Genomic DNA, 27,352 nt, shown 5'->3' with positions numbered 1-27,352 from the left:
CATATAAATTTAAACATGAGGATCCATTTATTGGAAACCTTGATCGAGAAACATAGTTATTTTCGAAACTCAATGTTTTTCTTTTCAATATTACCTTTCCAATAAATTTAGCGCCGAGGATCTATTTATCAGTAACTTTAACGAAAAAAAAATAAACTTAATTATTTTTCATTATTGTATTCCATTTTGTTTTCCCTACTTAGCATTCTAGTTTTAAATATTACTTTTCCAATATAATAAGCCCAATTCAAAATTTAGGGATGGTGAAATAACTTTATAATTTCAAATATAAAAGTGCAACTTCCGTTGCAGGAGCCCCTGCTGGCGTGCAATTTCAAGACACCCAAATTCAATGATAAATTCAGTCCAAGTTCCTCTAGGTCAAAATGTGGTTCCTTTCATCATCCAATATATTTCCCTAGCAACGGAGCCGGGAGGGCAAGGCCACGCATGCCACCTTTCATTAGTGAATTTGTTGGGTCCCTATAATACTAGTGATTACCCCATTACTATTGTAGTTATACCCCTTATTAATATTGTTTTGCCCCTATTGCCCCCAGATTTTTATTACTGTGCCCCATAGAATCCCTCTATTGTTATTTTTGTGGCTTTATATTATTATTGTTAGGTCGGGTGGATTATATTGTGACTCCTTAGACTCATATATATAGAAAGGAGGTTTTGTCATTTGAATTGTCCAAGAATTGTTCATTTATGTAATGTAAAGGAGGTTGCCCCCTCGAAGAGGCTGAATTATAAGGCGTTGATCTATTTTTTCTATCTTTTCTTCAGCTGGTTTCATAACATTTGGTATCAGAGCTTTGGATTCTAGGGTTTTGCTGCTCCAAACAGGTCATCGTGGCATTTTCGCTATAACTTTTTTTCTGTGACGTTTCAGAAGTCGAAAAAAAAACCCATTTGAGAAGAAATCACGCTGAACCTTGGGTCCAAAATTCAGAGCTTTTTGTGTGATATTTGCGGAGATATGATCTGAGGAAGTTGGTCTTTTTGCAGACTCCTGAATTACATTCAAAACAGGTGAGCTGGGAAAAATCGTCATAACTTTTTCTTTGCGGATCGGATTGAAATTTTGTAAGGTACAAAAAGAGGACGGACTGTAGTTTCTTTTTTTCATGTTTCAGATCCAAAGGTTGAAACAGTGACTCGTGGCACGTCGTACAATTTCGCTCTACTAAACTAGTCTATAAGCAAGTCACTGTGGGAGATTTCACATAACTCTTCCTTGGAGAATCCAATTTGGGTCAGACTTGTGGCATTGGAAAGAGGACATAGAGGGCTACTACAACTCACAAATTTAGAACTAGACGATTGGAAAGTACAGAGATACATCAGAGGCAATATCGAGCTCCTACAAAGAGAAAAAAGGTGTGTAGATTTTCTTAAATTTTTGCTTAAGCTTGGTTTGAAGTTTTATTTTGAAGGAATTCAAAGGGCATAGTAGAGCATTATTATCGGTAACTGATGTCTCGAGGAAAGAAAATGCAAACACCTAGTAAGGAACCTGAAAGCTCTAGCATGACTCATGAAGAAGAGGAAGAAATGCAACATGATATATCAAAATTACAAGACCAAGTGCAACAACTGTCCCTTGCACAAAAAGGAACAGAATCTAAGATGGATGGTTTAAAAAACGATGTAGAAGCTAAGATGGATGGTTTAAAGAAAGGTGTAGAAGCTAAGATGGACTGTTTAAATAAAGGCGTAGAAGCTAAGATGATTGACGTGGAAGCTAAGATGGATGATTTGAAGATAGATTTGAAGACAGACATGGACGAATTGAAGATAAATATGAATAAGTTGCTACAAGAAATGGTCCCTAAGGGTGAAAGGGTACTAAAGGAAACTCATGATGAGAACAAAAGAAATGTTAATCATGATTCCATAGACGCTAATGTTGGATCAAAGACTCACCATATTCCAAAAATCGATATGAGGAAGTTTGATGGCAAGGATCTTGCCACATGGATATTACAGATGGAGCAATTCTTCGATCTCAATAATGTGCAAAACACACAAAAGGTACGTATGGCAACTTTATATTTGGAACCAAATCAGTTTGTATGGTATCAATGGCTTTGCTCTTGTAAACCATTTATCACTTGGGCAATTTTTACAGAAGAATTGATAGCACATTATGAGGATACAAAAAGCAACACTTTTTTTAGCCAATTGATAAGTCTCAAACAAAAGGGTTCAATAATGGAGCACATTGAGGAGTTCCAAAAATTGAACATAAGGGTAAAAGATATTCCAGAGGAGCATAGGATTGATGTGTTCATAGGGTCTTTAAAGGATAATATCCAACATGATGTTCACCTTTGGGAACCTGATTCATTAGAGAAGGCATTCAGGTTAGCAAGAAAAATGGAAAGCAAAATTATGGCAACTAGGAAGCATACCACTCACAACTATAAAGACGAAAGTGTTGTTGCCCCTAGTCTTCCACAACCTATAAGGTTGACACCACAACAATTGGAAGAAAAAAGAGAAAAAGGGCTTTGTTACAGTTGTGATAGAAAATACACTAAAGGTCATAAGTGTGCTGAGAAGAAATTATTCTACATAGATTGTGAAGAGGAAGAAGAAAAGGAGCAAGAAAGGTCAAAAGAAGAGGATATACTCTAGGAACAAAGCCTAGATGAAGAACAAATAAATCCGGCCATATCTTGTAATGCATTGGCGGGAATTACCACTCCTCAAACCATCAAGATAGAAGGACAAATCAAGAAGAAAAAGGTAATAGTGTTGATTGATTCAGGAAGCACCCACAATTTTATTCATTGTAAGGTAGCAAAAGAATTGAATTGCTTCCTATATCCAGCACCAGAGTGTCAAGTGATGATTGCAAATGGAGGAACAATAAATTGCTCTGGAAAGTGCCATAATATCAAGCTATCCATGGGAGAATATGTATTGACTAGCCCAATGCTTTCCATTCCAATGGGAGGTGCTGATGTTGTACTAGGAGTCCAATGGCTACAATTCCTGGGTACAATAGCTTTTAATTTTCAAGAACTTTTCATCAAATTTTCTATGAAAGGAAAGGAAGTTGAATTAAGGGGTATTGCAGGGAAACCAGGAAAGATAATCAGCTCTAATGGTATGACAAAGCTTCTAAAAAAGGAGCAAAGAGGTGTAATTGCACAATTATGCTCGCTAGATGTTTCCACATCAGAATCATCTATTTCTCCAGATCTCCAAAAAGTCCCAGACAATCATTCCAAGGTATTTGAGACTCCCAAAGGTCTCCCACCTATGCGTGATCATGATCATGCTATTCATCTGATTCCAGGAAGTGTTCCTCCAAACATCAGGCCGTACAGATATCCCTATGTCCAAAAGAGTGAAATTGAACATATGGTTGCAGAAATGCTAGAGGCTGGTATAATTCAATCGAGTCAAAGTTCTTTCTGTGCTCCAGTAGTATTGGTGCACAAGAAGGATGGATCATGGCGCATGTGTCCGGATTATAGGGAGCTCAACAAGCTCACTATTAAAGATAAGTTCCCCATTCCTGTCATTGATGAATTACTGGATGAATTGCATGGATCAATTTACTTCACCAAGTTGGATCTTCGTTCAGGATATCATCAAATCAGAATGAAGACTGAAGACATTCCAAAAACAACATTTAGAACTCATGAGGGTCATTATGAATTTTTGGTCATGCCTTTTGGCCTTACCAATGCACCTTCAACATTTCAAGGTTTGATGAATTCAATTTTCAAACCATTCCTTAGAAAATTTGTGTTAGTATTTTTTGATGATATACTAATCTACAACAAGTCTTGGAAGGATCATGTTGAACATGTTGACAAGGTGCTACAACTATTGGAGGAGAAACAATTATATGCAAAAAGATCCAAATGTTTCTTTGGAGTCCAGGAGGTGGAATATTTGGGTCATATTGTATCTCATGAAGGAGTTAAGGTAGACCCTAGCAAAATTAAAGCCATTAAGGAATGGAAAATCCCCACATCCATAAAGCATCTGCGAGGATTTCTCGGGTTGACAGGGTATTATCGCAAGTTTGTTAAGAATTATGGGAGAATAGCAGCACCTCTAACAACATTATTGAAGAAAGATGCATTTCATGGACTCCGGAAGCAACAAAGGCCTTTGAACATCTTAAAGAGGTAATGTGCCAAGCACCGGTCTTAGCTACACTCAACTTCACAAAAACCTTTATTGTGGAATGTGATGCTTCAGGAAATGGAATTGGTGTTGTTCTAATGCAAGATGAAAGACCCATTGCTTTTGAAAGTCGTCCAATCAAGGGAAAGTTTTTAAGCAAAGCTATTTATGAGAAGGAAATGTTGGCAATACTCCATGCACTTAAGAAATGGCGACCCTACCTAATGGGAAGACACTTCAAGGTAAAAACGGATCATGATAGCCTTAAATACTTTTTAGAAAAAAGATTATCCTCTGAAGAGCAACAAAAGTGGGTCACAAAGATGTTGGGTTATGACTTTGAAATCATCTACAAAAAAGGGAAGCAAAATGTGGTGGCAGATGCACTCTCAAGAAAGGATGAGGATGTGGAAGCATTGTTGTGCGCCATTTCTATTATCCAACCAGATTGGATAAATGAAGCAAGGGAGGAATGGAAAAATGACGAAGAAGTGTGGGCACTTATTCGAAAGTTACAACAAGATTCCAGTACGTCTGATACATTTAGTTGGCAAAATGATTCGTTATGGTACAAAGATCGCTTATACCTCTGTAAGAATTCCCAGCTAAAACAAAAGATTCTTATGGAATTGCACACTTCTCCCTTAGGAGGGCACTCAGGATTTTTAAAAACTTACCACAGGGTTAAGAAGGATTTTTTTTGGGATGGCCTTAAATCAGATATTCAAAAGTTTGTGGCTGAATGTTTGGTTTGCCAACAAAATAAAGTTGAAACAATTAAGACATCGGGTCTATTACAACCTTTATCCATTCCAAGCCAACGTTGGGAGGAGGTTTCAATGGATTTTATCACAGGTTTACCCAAGTCTGAGGGAAAGAGTGTCATCATGGTGGTAGTTGACAAACTTACCAAGTATGCACACTTTTGTGCATTATCACATCCATTTAAAGCCAGTACAGTTTCTACTGCATTTATGGAAACAATTCAAAAGCTACATGGAAACCCAAAGATTATTGTAAGTGACAGAGATCCCATTTTCACTGGAAATTTTTGGACAAAATTATTTTCTTGTCTTGGTACTCAGTTAGCTCATAGCTCATCTTATCATCCTCAATCTGATGGGCAAACTGAGATAGTAAACAAATGTTTGGAAGGATATCTTCGTTGCTTTGTATCTGATAAATAGACACAATGGGTCAAATGGTTGCCTCTGGCTGAATGGTGGTATAACACTTCCTTCCATACAGCAACAAAAATGACCCCATTTATGGCACTTTATGGGTATCAACCACCATCCATCACATCATATTTAAGAGAAAATTCTAAGGTTCAGGCAGTGGAACATCACATCGAACATCAACAACAAGTCCTCCAACTCTTAAAGGATAACCTCATGTTGGCACAGAATAGAATGAAAAAACAGGTAGATCAACATCGCAGTGAAAGAAGTTTTGATGTAGGTGATTGGGTATTCTTACAGCTACAACCATATAAGCAAATGTCCCTCAAGCAAGCTAAGAAGGATAATAAATTATCACCAAAGTATTATGGTCCGTACAAGGTGTTGCAAAAGATTGGTACTATGGCATACAAATTGGAGCTTCCTGTAGCTTCTCGATTACACCCAGTTTTCCATGTTTCATGTTTAAAGGTTATAGGCGACAAGCTCCCAGTTCAAACAATATTGCCAGAACTTGACGAGGAAGGAAAAATTATATTGGAACCAGAAGCAGTCACAGAAACAAGAACTCGACAGCTACGAAATCGTTCAATTTCAGAGTATCTTATCAAGTGGAAGAACTTATCTGCTGAAGATTCCACATGGGAGGATGAGAATTTTATGCAGAAGTATCTAGAACTACTCAAGCGTTGAGGACAACACTTTTTTAAGGAGAGGGGCATGTTGGGTCCCTATAATACTAGTGATTACCCCATTACTATTGTAGTTATACCCCTTATTAATATTGTTGTGCCCCTATTGCCCCCATATTGTTATTACTGTGCCCCATAGAATCCCTCTATTGTTATTTTTGTGGCTTTATATTATTATTGTTAGGTTGGCTGGATTATATTGTGACTCCTTAGACTCCTATATACAGGAAGGAGATTTTTTCATTTGAATCGTCCAAGAATTGTTCATTTATGTAATGTAAAGGAGGTTGCCCCCTCAAAGACGCTGAATTCTAAGGCATTGATCTATCTTTTCTATCTTTTCTTGAGCTGGTTTCATAACAAAATTTACCCTATATCATGGCGTGACATTACAAAGAGCACAAGGTGATGGGGTCTTTTTGGGTGCAGAGATCTGATTGGACACAACTGGCTCACCCCAGCCTTCTGATTATTTCCCCCTGTCCCCTTCTTTCCTTTGCCAACCGGAGTCAAAGGACCAGGCAGCGAAACAGGCTACGAGGAAGATGTTGAAACGACACTCATGGGCTAAACAGGAGTAAATACTACGAGAGACTTGTCATCATATCAAACTTGTTTTCTCTGTTAAACCCACGTGAACCAGAACAAGTGGACACCAGTATTGGGCCTGCTCCTCCTTCCGATCTGGAAAACCACTACGAACCCTATCAGAATTCAGAGAGGTCCAACATTGAGTCAGCTCTCCTACTTCCAATGTGGAAGAACCACCAACCATGTTGGAATTAAAGTCTCTCTTATCTATCTTGCCAGCCTAATGGTAAGGCGGAAGAACCACCAACCATGTTGGAATTCAAGTCTCTCTTATCTATCTTGCCAGCCTAATGGTAAGGCAAAGAGTAAGGATCTGTACTAACTAGTCTTTTTCTACTTTTAATTTCTTATTGGCCTAGATGGTTGGTGTCTATATCGACTTCAAAGCTATTTTGGGATCGAGGAGGGACACTTGTGGCTCGATGGACCATACTCCTTTACTCAAGGGATCTGCTGATTCCTCACTATACTTTCCATCGATGGAAAAGAGGTAAAGATGGCATTTAAATAACATAATCACGCCGAAGAAGAAGAAATCATAAAGAAAATCAATAAGAAGGTTTATGAAGCCGATATGACATATCTAAAAAGAATCTTTAGTTGTAATGTCCGAAACTAATGCAGTCAAATAGGTAGATTGAATAAGTAGCAGATAGTAAGATACCTAATGAAGTGAATAGTGCAATGTTCTCAACCCCAATGGACCAATCTCCGACACCCCAAGCGGGCACCCACACGGTTCTCTTTACTTTGAACTACAGTTGCCTCACAAAACTTAGTGATTAGAAGGTTATTGGTTGATCCGCATTTGATGCAGGTAAGAGTTAACCCATATTAGTTCCAGGACTAGACCCAAATTCTGATGATGGTGATGAAGGGTAAGACCTCCTACCTCGACCACTAATAGTTGCATCTCTACTAGTGTGCCACTGGGTTACAATGCCCTGGACCGTGTAGTTGAGAATATGACCTGAGTAGAACCACAAAGAGAGAGAAGCTCATACTTCTTTATGAGCATGAAATGGAACTAGAGATGCCTCACAGGAACATACCAAGATGGCAATGGCATCTGTGATAAATTATAGGCTCTATCCTCTAAGGAACACGCCAAGATGGTAGTGGCATCTATGACAAACCATAGGCTCCATGGTCATTATGTTATGAAACCAGCTCAAGAAAAGATAGAAAAGAAAGATCAACGCCTTAGAATTCAGCCTCTTCGAGGGGGCAACCTCCTTTACATTACATAAATGAACAATTCTTGGATGATACAAATGAAAATACCTCCTTTCTATATATAAGAGTTTAAGGGGTCATAACATAATCAGAGCCGACATAACAATAATAATGTAAGGGCACAATAATAACAATAGTGGGCTTCTATGGGGCACAATAGTAACAATATGGGCACTACATGGGTACATCAATATAATAAGTGGGTTATACTAATAACAATAAGGGGTTACACTAGTATTATAGGGGCCTAACACATTAACCTTCATTGATTCTTGATGTTACAAGAGAATTTAAAGATGGAAATTTTTGCTAATGGCATTGCTTGTCCGAGGACAAGATTCATTAAAAAAAGAAAATAACGTCGTGCATCCAACACCTCAGCAACAAACTCTTGAACATATCCAACAAGATACACGGGTAATGCATGAAAAAATTTCACATACATGGAATTATACATGTCCTACCATAACGACAATGACAAAGTCATTGGCTAACTATTAAGTAAATTAAATATAAATTACCACTTGTTGAAGGTTGTTTGCCCACAATTTTCCAACCTGTTTATTATGGCATAATGCAACATGCACTTGTCTATTCTACCATAACGCAACATGCATGAGAAAGTTCAAATAATTCTCCCCCACTCAATGTACAACACCATTGGTCATGGTGGAGTGTAATTTGACTACAACTCCAATAGATCAAACAGTGATCGCAACTCCAATAGAAATGGTGGTAATGCTTTCCAATGCTTTCCATATGGTGATCAATCTCCACCCCTCTACCTTATTTCTTATTTTGTCAAATATTACTAATGGAAGGGGAGTGTTTTAAATCAAAACAATGTTGCATTGTAATGGGTACAGGTAACCATAGTTATGGAACTCTGTGTTGTTATGAATGACTGTTGTATAATCTTGCAGGTCGAAATTTGGAAAACAAGTGACAGTCACTACATCTAGCTATTACTATGAGAAGACCCTTCTTTAGAGGAATTCATTATTATATATGTATGCCAAGCAAGGATGAGTTATGGTTTGAGTATCTGCTTGTTATTGAAGTGGTGTGTCACCCTGCTTCATCTGCTTCCGGGATGGACGAAGCCTGAGCTTAGATTGGAACCTAGAGCGAACCCAAGGAAGCTTTCTAAAGTGGGAGCATAGTAAAAGTAAAGATAAAAAAAATGTACGCAGAGCGAGTGACATTAGGTAAGAGGTAAATCTTGCCTGAGAGAGTAAACACATGAATTTAAATGTGTATGTTATTTTGGCAAAAATTAGTTCCAAATCACTCAGATTTTTTATATTGGAAATATGGAATGACATGCATATGTTTGTGATGTCCCTCGTAGTAGTGGCATGACTTTTGGTTTAGGTTTCTTTTGATTCAGGTTTTTTTTTGGGTGTTATCATGGAAATTATTGCTTGCTCATCATTAATTTTCAAAGAAAATTGACCTTCCTAGGAGAGTTGCCAACAATTATAGATCCCCTTTAAAACTTGAAATGCATATTTATTGTCAATAGTGACACTGCCTTTTCCTTCTCCTTTTGCATTAGGGCTCAAATATATGTTCTAAGATACCAACAATTGCAAAAAAATGTGCATCTATTGTAGGTTGCGTCTTAGTATTTTCCTTTACTTTTAGAATTTGGAACAAGGATGGGATAGGATTTGGAAAGGCTTAAATAAATGTTCAAATATGTCAACAATTGCAAAATAATGTGCATTTGTGTAGAAGAAGCAGTGCTACAACTGCATAAAAATATGCATATTTGTACAAGAAGCAGTGCTAGGACTGCATAAAAATGTACAAGACGGGGTGCTAGGACTGCATAAAAATGCTACAGTTTCTTATGATAAATATTCATCACAGAAATATGCAACACATTAATATCAACCTGTACTATGAATACTAATTGTCCTAAATATGGTAGTGTCTTCCCAATGCTAGGCAGGTCAAATGGCAACAACGAGAGATGACAATGTTCTTTCATTTCGACATGAACACATTTACTGACAGAGAATGGTGGGATGGACAGGAGGATCCGCAATTGTTGAATCCAAAAGCCCTCAATGCTGAGTAGCCAAGGAGGCAGGATTCTCTCTAATGATCCTGACTGCCAAGCACCATGATGGATTTTTCCTCTAGCAAAAAACCTACAACAATCATTTTGTGAAAAACAACAAATGGGAAGTGTTAGGTCCTTATAATACTAGTGATTCTCCCATTACTATTGTCATTGTAACCTTTTTTTTTATTGTTGTGTTCCTATTGTCACCATATTGTTATTATTGTGCCCCATAGAAACCCACTATTGTTATTGTTGTGCCCTTATATTATTATTATTACATCGGCTTTGATTATATTGTGACCCCTTAGACTCCTATTTATAGAAAGGAGATTTTCTCATTTTTATCATCCAAGAATTGTTGATTTGTGTAATGTAAAGGAGTTTTCCCCATCGAAGAGGCTAATTTTGAAGTTGTTGATCAATCTTTTCTATCTTTTTGTGAGCTAGTTTCTTAACATTTGGTATCAGAGGTTTGATTCTAGGGTTTCGTTGCTCCAAACAGGTCATTGTGGAATTTTTTCTATAATTTTTTTCTACAAAGTTTTAGACCATTTGAGCCGCAATCGCAATGAACCTCAGGTCCAAATTTCATATCTTTTCGTGCTACATTTTCAGATATATGATCCAAGGAAGTTAGGCTTTTTGCAGGCTCCTGAATTACATCCCAAACAAGTGACCTTGGGAAACTTGTCATAACTTTCTCTATAAGCATCAGATTGAAATTTCGTAAGAAGTTCTATAAAGAGGATGGAATTTAGTTTTCTTTATGTCATTTTTGTATCCGAAGGTGGAAATCATGGCACGTGGCACTTCATACAAATTTGCTTTACTGAACACTATATAATCCGGTCATATTGGGAGATTAGGCATAACAATTTCTTGGAGAATCCAATTTCTATTAGACGGGTGGCATTGGAAATATGACTCAGAGGGCTACCACAGATGAAATTTCATACCTTGGATATCCGCAATTATAGAGATACAACAGATTATCGAGCTCCTACAAAGAGAAAAAAGGTGTGTAATATTTTTAAAATGTTGCATAAGTTTGGATTGAAAAGTTAGTTTGAAGTGATTCAAAGGGCGTAGTGAAGCATAATTATCATTCATTAATGCCCCGAAGAAAGAAAATGGAAACACCTATTAAGCAACCTAAAATCTCTAGCATGATTCTGAAGAAGAGGAAGAAATGCAACAGGATATATCAAAATTACAAAACTAGGTGCAACAAATTCCACTCTCACAAAAGGTAACAAAAGCTAAGATGGATGGTTTAAAGAAAGGTGTGGAAGCTAATATGAATGGTGTGGATGTTAAGATGGATGGCAAGGAAGCTAATATGGATGGAATGGAAGCTAGGATGAATGGTGTGGACGCTAAGATGGATGGTATAGAAGAAAAACTAAAAGGCAACATGGAAGATTTGAAGATATATTTGACAAAGTTGCTACAAGAAATGCTTACTAATGGCAAAAGTGTAGTAAAGGAAACTCATGATGATAACAAAAGAAATGTTAATCATGATTTCATAGACTCTAACATTGGATTGAAGACCCACAATGTTCCGAAGGTCGATATGAGGTTTGATGGCAAGGATCCCGTAACATGGATACTACAAATGGAGCAATATTTCAATCTCCATAATGTGAAAAACACACAAAAGGTACACATTGAAACTTTATATTTGGAACCAAATCAGTTTGTATGGTATCTATGGATTTTCCCTCGTAAACAAATTTTCACTTGGGCAATTTTTACGAAAGAAATAATAGCACATTATGAGGATACAAAAATCAAACAACTTTTTTAGCCAATTGATAAATCTCAAACAAAAGGGTTCAATGATGGAGCACATTGAGGACTTCCAAAAATTGAATATAAGGGTAAAAGATATTCCAGAGGAGCATAGGATTGATGTGTTCATAGTGATTTTAAAGGATAACGTCCAACATGAGGTTTTCCTTTGGGAACTTGATTCATTGGAGAAGGCATTCAGGTTAACAAGAAAAATGGAAAGAAAAATTATGGCAACAAGGAAGCCTAACACTCACAACTATAAAGATGAAATTGTTGTTGCCCCTAGCCTTTCATAACCTACAAGGTTGACACCACAAAAACTGGAATAAAAAGAGCAAAAGGGTTTTGTTACAATTTTGATAGAAAATATACTAAAGGTCATAAGTGTGTTGAGAAGAAATTGTTTTACATAGACTGTGAAGAGGAGGAAGAAAAAGAACAAGAAACGTCAAAAGAAGAAGATATACATCGGGAACAAACCCTAGAGAAAGAAGAAATGAATTCGACCATATATTGTAATGCATTGGCCGAAATTACCACTCGTCAAACTATTACGATAGAAGGACATATCAAGAAGAAAAAGGTAATAGTTTTGATTGATTCATGCAGTAACCCATAATTTTATTCATTGTAAGATAGACAAGGAATTGAATTTCTTCCTATATCCAGCACCAGAGTGTCAAGTGATGGTTGCAAGTGGAGGAACCATAAATTTCTCTGGAAAGTGCCATAATATCAAGTTATCCATGGGAGAACATGTATTGAATAGCCCAATTCTTTCCATTCCAATGGATGGTGTTGATGTTGTACTAGGAGTCCAATGGCTACAACCTTTGGGTACGATAACATTTAATTTTCAGGAACTTTTCTTGAAACAAAATTCAGAAGGAAAGGAAGTTGAATTAAGGGGTATCACAGAGAAAGTAGGAAAGATAATCAACTCTAATGGAATGACAAAGCTTCGAAAGAAAGAACAACGAGGCGTAATTGCACAATTATGTTCACTAGAGGTTCCCACATTGAACTCATCTATTTCTCCAGATCTCCAAAAAGTCTTGGATAATCATTCCAAGGTATTTGAGACTCCTAAAGGCCTCCCACCTATTCGTGATCATGATTATATTATTCATTTGATTCTAGGAAGTGTTCCTCCAAACATCAGGCCTTACAGATATCCCTATGCCCAAAAAAGTGAAATTGAATGTATGGTTGCATAAATGTTAGAGGCTGGTATAATTCAACCTAGTCAAAGTTCTTTCTCTACTCCAGTAGTATTGCCACACAAGAAGGATGGATCATGGCAAATGTGTCTGGATTATAGGGAACTCAACAAGCTCATTATTAAAGAAAATTAGCCATTCCTGTCATTGATGAATTATTGGATGAATTGCATGGAGAAATTTACTTCACTAAGTTGGATATTCATTCAAGATATCATCAAATCAGAATGAAGACTGAAGAGATTCTGAAAACAACATTTAGAACTCATGAGGGTCATTATGAATTTTTGGTCATGCCTTTTGGCCTTACCAATGCACCTTCTACATTTCAAGGTTTGATGAATTCCATTTTCAAACCCTTCCATAGAAAATTTGTGTTAATATTTTTTGATGATACTCTAATCTACAACAAGTCTTGGAAGGATCATGTTCAACATGTTGACAGGGTTCTCAAACTATTGGAGGAGAAACAATTATATGCAAAAAGCTCCAAATGTTTCTTTGGAGTACAAGAGGTGGAATATCTGGGTCATATTATATCTCATGAAGGTGTTAAGGTAGACCCTAGCAAAATTAAAGCCATTAAGGAATAGAAAATCCCCACATCCATAAATCATCTGCAAGGATTTCTCAGGTTGACAGGGTATTATCGCAAGTTTGTTAAGAATTATGGGAGAATAGCAACACCTCTAACAACATTATTGAAGAAATATGCATTTTCATGGACTCCAGGAGCAACGAAGGCCTTTGAACATCGTAAAGAGGCAATGTGCCAAGCACCAGTCTTAGCTATGCTAGACTTCACAATAACCTTTATTGTGGAATGTGATGCCTCAAGAAATGGAATTGGTGCTATTTTAATGCAAAAAGAAATACCCATTACTTTTGAAAGTCATCCAATTATAGGAAAGTATTTACACAAAGCTATTTATGAGAAGGAAATATTGGCAATACTACATGCACTTAAGAAATGGCGACCCTACCTAATGGAAAGACACTTCAAGGTAAAAACGGATTATGATAGTCCTAAATACGTTTTAGAACAAAGATTATCTTCAGAAGAGCAACGAAAATGAGTCACAAAGATGTTCGGTTGTGAATTTGAAATCATCTACAAAAAAGGGAAGAAAAATGTTATGGCTGATGCACTCTTAAGAAAGGATGAGGATGTGGAAACATTGCCTTACACCATTTCTATTATCCAACCAAATTGGATAAATGAATCAAGGGATGAATGGAAGAATGATGAAGAAGTGTGGGCACTCATTCAAAAGATACAGCAAGATCCAATACATCTGATACATTTAGCTGGAAAAATGATTCGTTATGGTACAAAGATCGCTTATACCTATGTAAGAGTTCCCAACTCAAACAAAAGATTCTTATGAAATTGCACACCTCTCCCTTAAGAGGGTACTTAAGATTTTTAAAAACTTACCATAGCGTTAAGAAGGAATTTTTTTGGGATGGCCTTAAATCTGATATTCAAAAGTTTGTGGCGGAATGTTTGGTTTTCCAACAAAATAAAGTTGAAACAATTAAGAGCCCAGGTCTATTACAACCTTTATCCATTCCAAGTCAATGTTGGGAGGAGGTTTCAATGGATTTTATCACAGGTTTACCCAAGTCTGGAGGAAAGAGTGTCATAATGGTGGTAGTTGACAGACTTACCAACTATGCACACTTTTGTGCATTATCTCATCTATTTAAAGCTAATACAGTTTCTATTGTATTTATGGAAACACTTCAAAAGCTACATGGAAACCTAAAGATTATTGTAAGTGACAAAGATCCCATTTTCACTGGAAATTTTTGGACAAAATTATTTTCTTGTCTTGGTACTCAGTTAGCTCATAGCTCATCTTATCATCCTCAATTTGATGGGAAAACTGAGATAGTAAACAAATTTTTGGAAGTATATCTTCATTGCTTTGTATCTGATAAACAGACACAATGGGTCAAATGTTTGTCTCTGACTAAATGGTGGTATAACACTTCCTTCCATATTGCAGCAACAATGACCCCATTTTATGGAACTTTATGGATATAATCCACCATTCATCACATCATATTTAAGAGAAAATTATAATGTTCAAGCGGTGGAAGATCACATCAAGCATCAACAACAAGTTCTCCAACTCTTAAAGGATAACCTCACTTTGGTGCAGAATAGAATGAAACAATAGGCAGATCAACATCACAGTGAAAGAAGTTTTGATGTAGGTGACTAGGTATTTATATGACTACAACCATATAAACAAATGTCCCTCAAGCAAGCTAAGAAGGATAATAAATTATCACCAAATTATTATTATCTGTACAAGGTGTTGCAAAATATTGGTACTATGGCATACAAATTGGAGCTTCCTGCAGCTTCTTGAGTGCACCCAGGTTTCCATGTTTCATACTTAAAGAAGGTTATAGTTGACAAGATCCCAGTTTAAACAATATTGCTAGAACTTGAAAAGGAAGGAAAAATCATATTGGAACCTAAAGTAGTCACAAAAACAAGAACTCGACAACTACGAAATCGATCAATTTTCGAGTATCTCATCAAGTGGAATAACTTGCCCGTTGAAGATTCCACGTGAGAGGATGAGAATTTTATACATAAGAACCTAGAACTACTCAAGCATTGAGGACAACACTTTTTTGAAGGAGAGGGGCATGTTAGGTCCCTATAATACTAGTGATTCCCCCATTACTATTGTCATTGTAGCCCTTATTGTTATTGTTGTGCTCATATTGTCCCCTATTGTTATTATTGTGCGCCATAGAGTCCCACTATTGTTATTGTTGTGCCCTTATATTATTATTGTTATGTTGGCTTTGATTATATTGTGACCCTTAGACTCCTATATATAGAAAGAAGGTTTTGTCATTTTTTTCATCCAAGAATTGTTCATTTGTGTAATGTAAAGGAGGTTACCACCTCGAAGAGTCCGATTTTGAACTCGTTGATCTATTTTTTTAACAAGAAGATGGTAAGGGGGATGTTTTAAAGGATTTGGCAAAGGCAACCCAAGTGGTACAACTAGATTTTGGGGTGTACCTATCTCCTTGGGACTACCATGAAGCTACTTATGTCCTTGAACTGTAGTACAATGAGTGCAGGACAATGAGTTCTATATGGGATAGTTGCAGGAACTTCTCAACAATTATGCACTTCATGCTTTTAGCCTTTTAGTTTGAACTGTAAAATTGTTACTAGCATTTGTATAAAACCATATAAATCAAAGTTTAACATGCAATTTGAATATGTTGTCAAAGTTTAACATGCATTTTGAATACTTTGTAGAACAAAGTAATAAAAGAGTATATTGCAGGTTGAGAGAGACTAAAGATAAAAGTTCTAGTGCTTCAGTTGGACAATAAAGTTGGCTACAACAAAATAATGATTCATAGACCATTCAGAGAAGCAGATTTTTTTAGAGATTATTTTTTTATTTTTTTATTTTATTTTATTTTTACAAGAATGTCTTTTCAATTTTTTTCGTAGAAATGTCTTCTTAAGATCGGATCTCAAAGCACTGTTGGCTCAATGCATAGACTCTGAGGGTTTTTAAACACTTTACATCGTATAATAGTATTCTTTCCATCAGACAGAGGAGGAAATGTGCTTTGAACACGTTAAGTATACTAGCTTAGCTTCATTTCTAGATTTGGTAAATTGAGATTGGGTTTTGAGTTTTAATTCATTCCATTCGAAAATAGAAAAACACTACAACAAATAGAAAAATGGGCCTGAATCATTAACAAGTATTACCGACTAAATTTACCTTTGTGTATTGTACTTGCAGCAATGAGCTCTCTCTGATTATTGCATGTCTTTCCTAAGTGAGAAAAGATGATTTTTGATTATTTCCTGTGTATTGATGCTTTCTGATTATTGCTTGTCTTGAGAAATGATTTCTGATTATCGATGATTTGCAACGATGATTCGAGATTATCAATGATTTTTTATTATTGCATGTCTTTCTTTATAGGATGCAAAATGAGTTCCTGCAGTAAGAAGAACCAAATTGAATGGGGTCTCTCTCTATGCGGTGGAATAAATAATGTTGAGAAGGTGGGGATGGAATAAATAATGCTTCGAAGATGGGGAGATGTGTTGTCCTTGAAATGAAGCAGTGGCGGGTGGCAACAAATTTCTATCAAAATATATGGCAAGTGGCAGGGAGCGATAGAGGTGGCATGAATATAAACTTTCGATAAAAAATAACCAAGGCAATCCAGACTTTGGATACATGCGAACAAACTACTCTAGCCCCCTAAGCTCTAAAAACTTTGGATAAAATTTACCAAGCTAAATCCCAAGCTGAATCCAAAGCTGAATCCAGACTTTATTCCCCATGGGCTCTCCCACGAGCCATCCAAACATTGGTTAAAATCCACAAAGTGAAATAGCAAGTAAATCCAGACTTTGGTTAAACGTTTTTTGGATTTTCATTTTTAACAATCCAGCAATAAGACCTCGAATATAAAAGTAGGGATAAAAGAAAAAAACATCAGACCTCAAATATAAAACTTCAGATAAAAGTGAAAAACATCAATTAAATGCACTGGTCAACTCAAATTAATAAGGATTCAACGCCAATGAAAACACTATAGTCCCTGCGCTGTCGTAGGGACTAATAAAAAAACATAATGCAATAGTGATTATGGAAAAAACCAATTACTATAATTTCTTAACAAATCAACCACATTACTCAAAACCTTAAAAGTAAACATAATGCAATAGTGATTGTGAAAAAAACCAATCACTATAATCTCTTAACAAATCAAACACATCATTAAAAACCCTACGAATAATGAGAACTCAAGAGAAAGGCACATACATTCAAATATACATTCGTGGTGGTCGTTTATGGGTGAACGACCATAAGTCTAGAGGCAAGAGGCAGGCAAAAAACACTCTTGTGATATATATAATATAATATATTTTTTTTGAAAAATTGTAAATTTTTTTGTTGTTTAAGTTTTAATTTATAATGAAGAAAATTTAATATTTTAAGAAATTTGGAAACATTTGGGAGAGGCATGGGAGGGGTTATATATAGTTCCAATTGAAAAATGGTTTCATAATTGGCTTGGGGTTTCAGCTCAATGCCCACTAACTTTGTTGACTATTTTGCATTATGGAAAGACCTCGAAACTGTTATTGATAACAAAAATTCAAGCGTATTAATATTTGGAGATTCTATGTTAGTTATTTGCCAAACAGCTAAGGCTAAGAAGGTGATTTGCTCTGACTCACCTCTTTTGAATCAGAGAATCCTCATCTCTTCCTCTCTGTTTGAAAAATTGGATTTCATTCACATATATAAGAATTTGAATTCAGAGGCATATACTTCAGCCAAAAAAGGCTCTACCTTGGAACAAGGAAGGTTGGAAAAGGATAATAGAATTAGCATCTCTCCAATCCCATAATTATGGTTGAAGGATAAATCCACTGTCAAACTAGAGGCGGGGCATATATCCCATGTCACAATGTTTCATTGAGTATTTCAAGATGCAATCATTTGATTATTGATTTGATCACTGATGGGGAATTTTTGGTTCTATTACGTGGTCTGCTTCCTCCAATAAAATGTTTAATGTGGTTAGTTTAGCTTCGGGATTTTGCAACTCTCTTTTTTTTGGTTAGGCAGGAGCTAACCAGCTTGTCATAGGGCATTAAATGCCTGGTTATATGTAGGCTGGATAACCCAATAACACGCGTGCATGCGGAGATTTATTAAATGCCTGGTTATATGTAGGCTGGATAACCTGATAACACGGGTGCACGCGGAGATTAGATAAATAAGAAATAGACGCGCGCGTGTTATCGGGTTATCCAGCATGCATATAACCAAGCATTTAATGCCCTATAACAGGGTGGTTAGCCGCTGCCTTTTGGCTACAGATCTCTCTGATCCCTCCTTGTGGTTTCAAATGGAACTACATGTGGCATGTCATTTCACTCGTTTCATTTGAAGGGCGTCTTGTCTATTTAATTCTATCTTGGTAGGCACTGTGATGGATTGTCTCAACCATGGAGACCATACCCCTGTTATGTAGAATGAAATTAACACTTCTGCCCGACACCATTCCTCAGATGTCAATTCTATGTCCGACTAAGATATGGAAGATGGCGCTGGATTTATTGTTGTAGTTTGGCTTGTAGAATGGTTTCAATTTTTCCTATATTTTGAACTCCTCGGCTCTCCATACCCATATGTTTTAATTTCATTTCAGTTCTGAAGCTGATAGTTTTATTATCCACAAGTTATCTGGCTAGGTGTTGGGTCACTGGTACGCAATGGCAAACTCTCCAGCTCGTTCAGAAATTGCCGATGCTAGTCTTAACTCAGAAACTTGAAGACATGGTCAAAAAGTAGTGAAACGCTTTCCAGCTCTTCCTGGAATCAAAACCACTCAGGCATCATGCTGAAATGGAACAATTAATGGAAAATTTGTGGGAGGAAGTTCACTCGCTCAATGTTTGTCTATCTACTTTGAAGGTATCCAGAATTGGAAACACATCAATGACCTCGGGAGGTGATGGCTCAAACATCTTTGTTGAAAGGAGAAGAACCTTCGGCATAACGAGTTTTGATGGCAATGGTCAAAATCAATGTTTATTATTTAGGTTCATGTCTGTTGGTGGTGCTTTTTGCAAAATATGTTTTTCTATGTTACGATGCAAATTGTGTCGTTTACTGGCGATTTTTTGTTGTTTACTGGGGATTTTTTGTAAGGAGGTATGATGTCAATGGTCAAAATCAATGTTGACTCTCGAGGTTCGTGTTTATGGGTGGTGTTTTTTGCAAAATATGCTTTTCTATGTTACTATGCAAATTTTGTTGTTTGCTGCAGGCTTTTTGTAAGGGGTAATATGCCAATGATCAAAATCAATGTTGATTTTGGACGTTCTCGTTTGTGGGTGGTGTTTTTGGTAAAATATGTTTTTCTATGTTACTATGCAGATTTTGTTGTTCACTAAGGATTTTTTTGTAGAGTCTATTGTATACATATCTTTAGACTAAGATGGAATTGCAATTTGAGAGTTGGCAAACTTTTTGAACAGACCACTAATAATAGAAAAAATTTTGTATGGAGGAAAACTATGTAAGGGTTTTGGTCCTTGATCTAACATTTATTAATGTAAATCCCTTATTCATTCCTTTAAAAAACTGGAAGCATTTAAATTTCACATTGTATAATTAAAATATGCTATGTTATATTTTGTATAAGATTGTCAAAAGTTATATTGTAAAAATCAAAATATAAAACAATCTAGTCATATAATACCCCAACATTTAGGGTCTAGAGCATGTCTTAAAACTGTTTGCTTGGATAAGAGCTCATCTTCCACTGCCATAAGGAAACATGTTAACCACCAAAAACCTCAAGACATCTAGGAGTGAAAGCCTACGCCTTATGGACCACTAGTGAGTATTTCGGGATGGTATGATTTTCCTTGAATAACATTAATGACTCAACTTACCTTCACAGATAAAAGCCAACAATAATTACCCCTATTGATTTAACTATTAAATTATAATAAATTTTTCCCATATATAAAAATAATATCTCACCAATTTCAATATCTGTAGAAACACAATTGCTTTTTTTTAAAGCCACGCGTCAATTGACTGACAAAACACCGTGTAAATTAGGAAACCATGATTGATAGGATCATTTACAGGAGTCTGAAATTCAGTGTAAGACTCTGGAACGATAATGACGTGTCGTGTACAAATTTCACACTCACGTTGACGGTGATAGTGACTTGGTTGTCTCGGTCGATTAGTAAAAGTCACGTGAGTATCTTACAGCTCGCTTCCTATTTTTTTGTTTTCTTTATTGGACTGTACATTTTTCAATTAATTAAATCCCTACCTGATGAGAGTGAACCAGTTTCTTGGATGAATACTACGACAAAACAAACTTTGGAGGTTTATTTCGTTGCATAGAAGGTTCCATGACACATTTTTCAACTTGAATTTTTATTAAATAAAGCTGTTTATTTCGTTGCATAGAAGGTCCAGGATACATTTTCAATTTAATTTTCTATTAAATAAAGTTTTTCGATAGAAATAGTATAAGAGAAATTTTTGGTAATGCGTTTCAAATCAACAAGTGTGGTTCATCATAGGGACCAAATTTTCTATTTTTGCTGCTTGACTTAGAAGAGTCCCAACATTTTAGAAGAGTTTCGAAATTACAAAGTCGTGATGCTATACATGTGAGATGACTTTTGAGGCCTAAATTAATAAACATACAAAGTCATCCATGTGAAATAATTCTGTTTTTTTTAAACAATTTCGGCTGCTGATTCTATTCAAAAAAAGGAGGGAGTCTAAGCTCCAGCATTACATGAGTTGGGCTCATAAGGTGAGCTTGCAATTGTGTTACATTTAGGTAGTCAGCTGAATTGCTTTCATTTTTTTTTTCGATTTGAGGAGCACTAACACAGGTATAAACTCGAACAAATTGAAACAATAGTAAACAGATTTTACATTTCATTTAATCTTTGCTTATGAGATTAGTCTATCGATTAATAAAGTCTTCAGGGCAGCTGACAACTTCTTCAATCTTAACGCTGAGGGTCTGGAGCTGGAGGCATTGTTCATGTTCATGTAGCAGGACAAGTGCGGACTTTGGCAGCGCTGAAGCATAAGCTGTGTATGGGAGTGTAAGCCAATTGAGAGGATGAGCTGCGCTGCATGATTTCAAAGGAATAGAGGGTTTAGCAGGGAGAGAAAGGAGGATTTCCGGCGACAAATGGCAGAGAGCTTCGATGTTGTAAGCTTGAACAAGACACGCCTTGTGGAGGGCACGGGAAATTGAGTTGGTCATGATAATCAAGGAAGGAATTGATGCGAATCCTCAGTATTGCAGAGAAGACTTCCTTTTGGTCGAGTGCAAGCTTGATTGACACGTTTGTCTGCTTCCTGATTGATGGAGTGGAGGATATGAAAGAGTTGAAAGTCCTGCGCTTGGTTGATCCATACTTGACATCTACTAATGGTTTGATGCAAGAAGATATTGGAGGCTATCCTTCTGCTAGTCATTAAATTTATAATGATGGCTGAGTCACCAAAGATCATGGCTTTCTGGATTCCCTGAGCCTGTAATTGCAGAATACCTTGGTAGAGAGCCAGAGCCTCAGCTCTGTTATTTGAAAGAATCCCTAGCCCCATTCGAAGGAAATTAAGGGCTCTCCATTGGGATTGAAGATGACACCCCCTGCTCCTACTGCTCCCAGGTTTGATTTGGAAGCACCGTCAAAGAACAAAGAGTGGGTATTGCTTGAGCGTATCCAGCTGAAGAAGTCATCATGATTTAGTCGAATTTTCCATCTGTGGCTGCGAGAGTTGCCCGGGTTGCTGTGGGTTTTCATAGTTGGAGGGATGTTAGGCCTGTCTATCAAACTCCCTATGAATTCTTTTTCCTCTGTCCAAAGATTTGTAGTATCCATTTTTTTTGTGATCTTGCATGCAATGGTTTTGATTGCCAGAATTTTGGCTTTGTTGCATAAATGCCTCAGAGATGTCTCTTTGTCTTTGAATATCTTATTGTTGTGCGCAAGCCAAATCCTCCATAGAATGGTTAGAGGGAGGGCATCCCACACACGCTTGGCAGGGTTATTTTTCTTGAATTGCCAAGGGTAATTTTTTTTCCAGTTGTTAATGACTTCTTCAATGGATAGCTGGGACTGCCAGAAGGAAGACACGAAAGTATCGATGTTGTTCCAACAGGAAAATGCAAAGGGGCAAGAGATAAATAGATGTTGAATCGATTCCTTTGCTTCTTGGAAATTAGGGCATATGGAGGGGCCAACAATGCCTCTTCTTTTAAGATTCTCTGCAGTGAGTGTTTTCCATTTTAACAATATCCACATGAAAAACTTCAACTTGGGGATTGCTTCTGCTTTCCAAACCGTTTTTCTATGCAACCATGTTGTTGCCAGATAGTCTTCACTGCACAAGTAGTCATAACCTGCCTTTGTTGTATAGCTAGCGCCAGAGGGATCCCATTTGAAAGTGTCCTTGTCTTTTTTTAGAGTGGGTGCAATGCTGTGGAGTTGTTTGCAGAATTGGTCGCATTTCTCTTTGAGACGTTGAGGGATAGGAGGAAAAAACCATCACTTCCAAGCATGGGTTATTGTGTCCCATTGAGACAGTTGTTCTAAATTGTATATTCCTTTGCTTTGAAGAAAAACAATAATTGTAGCCATACCTGGGAGGCTCTTGAGAGGCAGATTCCCCATTATTTTGTCAATGCCGATTTTGATTTCTCTGCCTCCTTTAGGCACCTTGGAGACGTTTTGAGCCATAAAGGGGATGGCTTTTTTGCACAGCTTCCAGATCTTTGTGCAGCTTCTATTGGGAAGTTCGACTGTGAGAAGTTGCTGCCGAGGTTGACTAATGTATTTAGCCTCTAAATTTTTTTTCAACCAAGTTGGTTATCCTTCAATTAGTCTCCAAACTAATTTTCCGCCAAAGGCAAGATTTGTGAGAGATGGAGATCGAATGCCAAGGCCTCCTTTCTCTTGGCTTTGAATGACATGTTTCCATCCTACCAAATTGAATTTCTTCCTCTCATTTTTACCCCCTGCCAAAGGAAAAATCTGAGAGCACTGTCCATTTTGCTGAAGAACGATGCTGGAGCTTGAGTAAGGGAAAATTGATAAAGGGGAAGAGAGGAAAGGCCCGACTTAAGGAGCACCAGTCTGCCCGCTGGGTTGAGCCAAGGGGTTCCCCATTTTTGGATTTTCCTTTTCATTTTGTCCAGAATTGTTTCCCAAGCATTAGCCCTTGTTTTCCCTATACTTACAGGCATTCCCAGGTAGCTGAAGTGACTCCAATTTAGTTTGCAAGGGACACCAAAAATGTTGGCGATGCTTTGAAGCGTGTGGGCTGTGGCGTTCCATCCATAAATACAACTTTTGAGATTATTAATCTGTCCCCCTGAGTATCTCATGAACTTGTCTAGCAGTGTTTTGAATCTACGAGCTATAATTGTGGTTGCCCCTCCCAGCAGCAAGGTGTCATCGGCAAATTGGGAGTGATTTATGTTTTTCACTCCATCTTCAAACTTAATACCAGTGATGAGGCCTATCTGGCACTTATGATCAAGGGCACAACTGAAGGATTCTACCATTAAGAGAAAGAGGTAGGGAGATAAGGGACAGCCTTGCCATAGTCCTCTTGAGGAACGGAAGGGAGGCCCAGGTCTGCCATTGACAAGAGGTGCAATCCATGGTCCAGAGATACAAGTTCTTATAATTTCAATAAAGTGAGAGGAGAAGCCCATTTTCTTAAGGACAGCAAATAAAAAGGAGTGTCTTACCCTATCGAATGCATTTGCCAAGTCCAATTTTAGAATGAAGCCTTTTTCATTCCTCAAATGGCTTGACTGAATGGCCTCCTGAACTAAGAGGACAGAGTTTGAGATTTTCCTGTTAGCCATAAAGCCTCCTTGGTTTTCAGATATTAACTTTGGCAGGAGAGGTTTGAGATGAGAAGCAAGGATTTTTGTGAAGATTTTGTAGGAATAATTGCATAATGATATTGGCCTAAAGTGGGTAAAGTTGGAAGGATGATTTTCCTTTGGGATGAGAGCCACATGTGTTGAGTTTGTGTATCCTCCTATTTTGTTTTTCTCTGTATCCATTTGAGATATTTAATGAGGTCCTTTTTTATCATTCCCCAATATTCTCTGTAAAAACAAATAGAGAATCCATCCGGCCCTGGCGCCTTGTCTGGCTGGAGGCACCATATTGCATCCTCGATTTCTTCCTTGTTTATTTCTTTTGCCAACATTTCATTTAATTCAGATGTAATCTTAGTTGGCAGATGTTGCAGGAGGTCATCATAGTTTCCTTCATCTCCGATTTCAGTTAATAGCTTTTTGAAATGGTTTGAGGCCGCACTTTTGATCGCTGCCTGATTGCTGTGCTGAGTCCCTGAGCTATCTATGATGGCTGTTATATTATTTCTTATTTACCGAGCAGTGGCCTGTTTATGGAAGAAGGATGTATTCTGATCTCCGCTTTTCAGCCAAGTTTGCTTGGATTTCATACGCCATTTTTCTTCCTCTTCCCTTCTAATGCTGCTTAGCTGGTTGTAAAGGCTTTCTTCTTGGATCTTTTCAGCTTGTTGATATGCTTGCTTTTCTATAACATAGTGGAGGTCTTCGATTTTGGTTTTCACCTCACGCTGCTTTTCTTCTGGCTTGATATACTGCGTTTTGGCCCAATTCTTTAGTGCCTTTTCACATTTTTTAGTTTGCTTTCCCATATAAAGCATGGGGATCCTTCAACGTGCTGACGCCATGTCTACTGAACTAGTTCTTTGACACCTTGGTAGCCATTCCATATATGGTTGTATTTAAAGGGCAAAGGACCCAAAGGTCTGTGAGATTCGAGAGCTAAAGTTATAGGGAAATGATCAGAGGTAGCATATGGAAGAATGGTGGCGCTTACAGCTGAAAAGGTGGAAAGAAGGGAAATATTTACCAGAAATCGATCAAGCCGCTCCATAATATTACTGCTGCCCAATCTACAGTTACTCCAGGTGTATTTTTAATTTTTGGGGATGACATCGAGTAAATCTCCTTGCTGCATTATATTTTCCAGCTGACTTCTGCAGGGGTCTGGTGTGAAGCATCCGCCACATTTTTCATTGGCATGTAAGATTAGATTGAAGTCGCCCCCGACAATGATGTTGCTGTTGTCTTCTTCTGCAATGTTCTTGCTGAGGGAATCCCAACAAACTTCTTTGTCCCTATAATGATTAGGGGCGTAGACATTGTATATTACTATCTGCTGTCCATTTAGGTTGTTCTGTAGCACTATCTTAATCCAATGCTGATCTATTACTTCTGTTGTACTGCTCCACTCGTCCTGGTACCAAAGAGTGGCAATTCCACCTGAGGCCCCTCTGGATTCACTTATACTTCCTTGATAGCGCTTATGGTATGCGATGGTCTTGCTGATTTCAGACTTCCTCTGCTTTGTTTCTTGTAGTAATACGATACCTGGCTTCTCTTGGTTTATAAGATCCTTTAGGGCATTGGTTTTGGAGGGGAGCCCTAATCCCCTGCTGTTCCATGATAGTATTTTAATCATTTCAACAGAGGGACTCGAGGAGTTGCTCTCCCTCCTTTATCTTTGCATGTTGTGTCTTTATCTATTGTTCCTTGTATATATGGTTCTATTGGATTCTGGATTCCTAGTGCTATGTCCTTTTGTGCATTCTCGTCCCTGTGTTGTTTGGAAGATTTTTTGTCAGGTTTCTTTTTACTATCTACCGTGGATTCCTTGAAGTTGCTTCGGGTTATTCTTAGAGGGGGAGGATCATATGGAAGGGAGGAGGGAATGATCAGGGGAAGGGGAGAAGAGGGAGGATCAGGTTGAGATAAGGGAACAGAGGATTCCTCAGGAAGGGAAATGGCATGGAAAAAATTGGAGGAGGGCGATGAAAGAAAGGGTTCCAACTGTCGAACGGAGTGCAGAGGAGGATGGGAAGAAGGAGGAAGAGGGAGAGAAGGCTAGGAGATGATGATGGAGAGATGGTGGAGGGGTGGGTAGAGGGACTAGCAGCCATGTGCGATTTTTGACTAGGGGCTGATTTTTTCCTTTTGACGGGCTCCCATTGTTCTTCTTGCAGAACATTTTCAACATTAGAGTTCTTAGTGCAACGATTAGCAAAGTGTCCATACTCGTGACATACCTTGCACTTGAATGGGATCTGCTCATAGTCGAGTTGTTGAATGTGCGTCCAGTCGTAGACTTTGAGTTTAATTGCTTTTGCAAGGCCTCTTCCCAAATCAACTTCAATGCAGATACGAGCACAAGCCTGCATGTTGTCTCTCGGCTCACTTCTGTCAATGTAATTCCCAACAACATTCCCAATGGTATGAACAGATTCGTCTCCCCAGCAATGCAAGGGAAGGTGAGGAAGTCGAACCCATACAAGAACCGTATTGGGGATATCAAGTTCCCGATCGAAGTCCAAAGTCCATTTGTTCAAGTACAAACCTTTGGAATCCATGAAGTAAGGACCATTGCGGAAGATTAAATCCTTGTCTTCCTTAGTTTCAAAATGGAAGGTAAAGTAGCCCTTTCCACAAAATCTGATAGAAATTTTTCCTTGGGTTTTATCAGCCCAGTTCCTCTCCACCCATCTCTGAATAGTTTTGGGGAGGGCCAAAGCCCTGTAAATTTTCCTATTGGTCCTTTTTCCGCCAAAGCGAGAGCAACCTTTCTGGGCAAGGAAGGAGGAAGATAGACTTCCTGAAGCCCTTTAGTTTTTTTGACAAATTTGGATACAGAAGGGCGAGCACGTTGAGCTGGTAACGATTTAATCAAGGCCGAGAATGCTTGTTGGAGCACAGCCTCCTCCGGAGGTGCTT

At 37.7% G+C, this 27,352-nt stretch overlaps 1 pseudogene; it reads right to left on the bottom strand.

Annotated features, from left to right (window-relative positions):
- The window catches only part of LOC149211991 (uncharacterized), a 101,995-nt pseudogene extending 75,004 nt beyond the window's left edge, over nucleotides 1-26,991 (bottom strand).
- Between the last annotated feature and the right edge of the window lie 361 nt (nucleotides 26,992-27,352).

Source organism: Pinus tabuliformis, chromosome 1_1, assembly GCF_031772625.1.
Source record: "Pinus tabuliformis cultivar Carrire ecotype Pingquan chromosome 1_1, CPIR1, whole genome shotgun sequence".
NCBI lineage: Eukaryota > Viridiplantae > Streptophyta > Pinopsida > Pinales > Pinaceae > Pinus > Pinus tabuliformis.
This window is presented reverse-complemented; position numbering and strand designations above follow the sequence as displayed.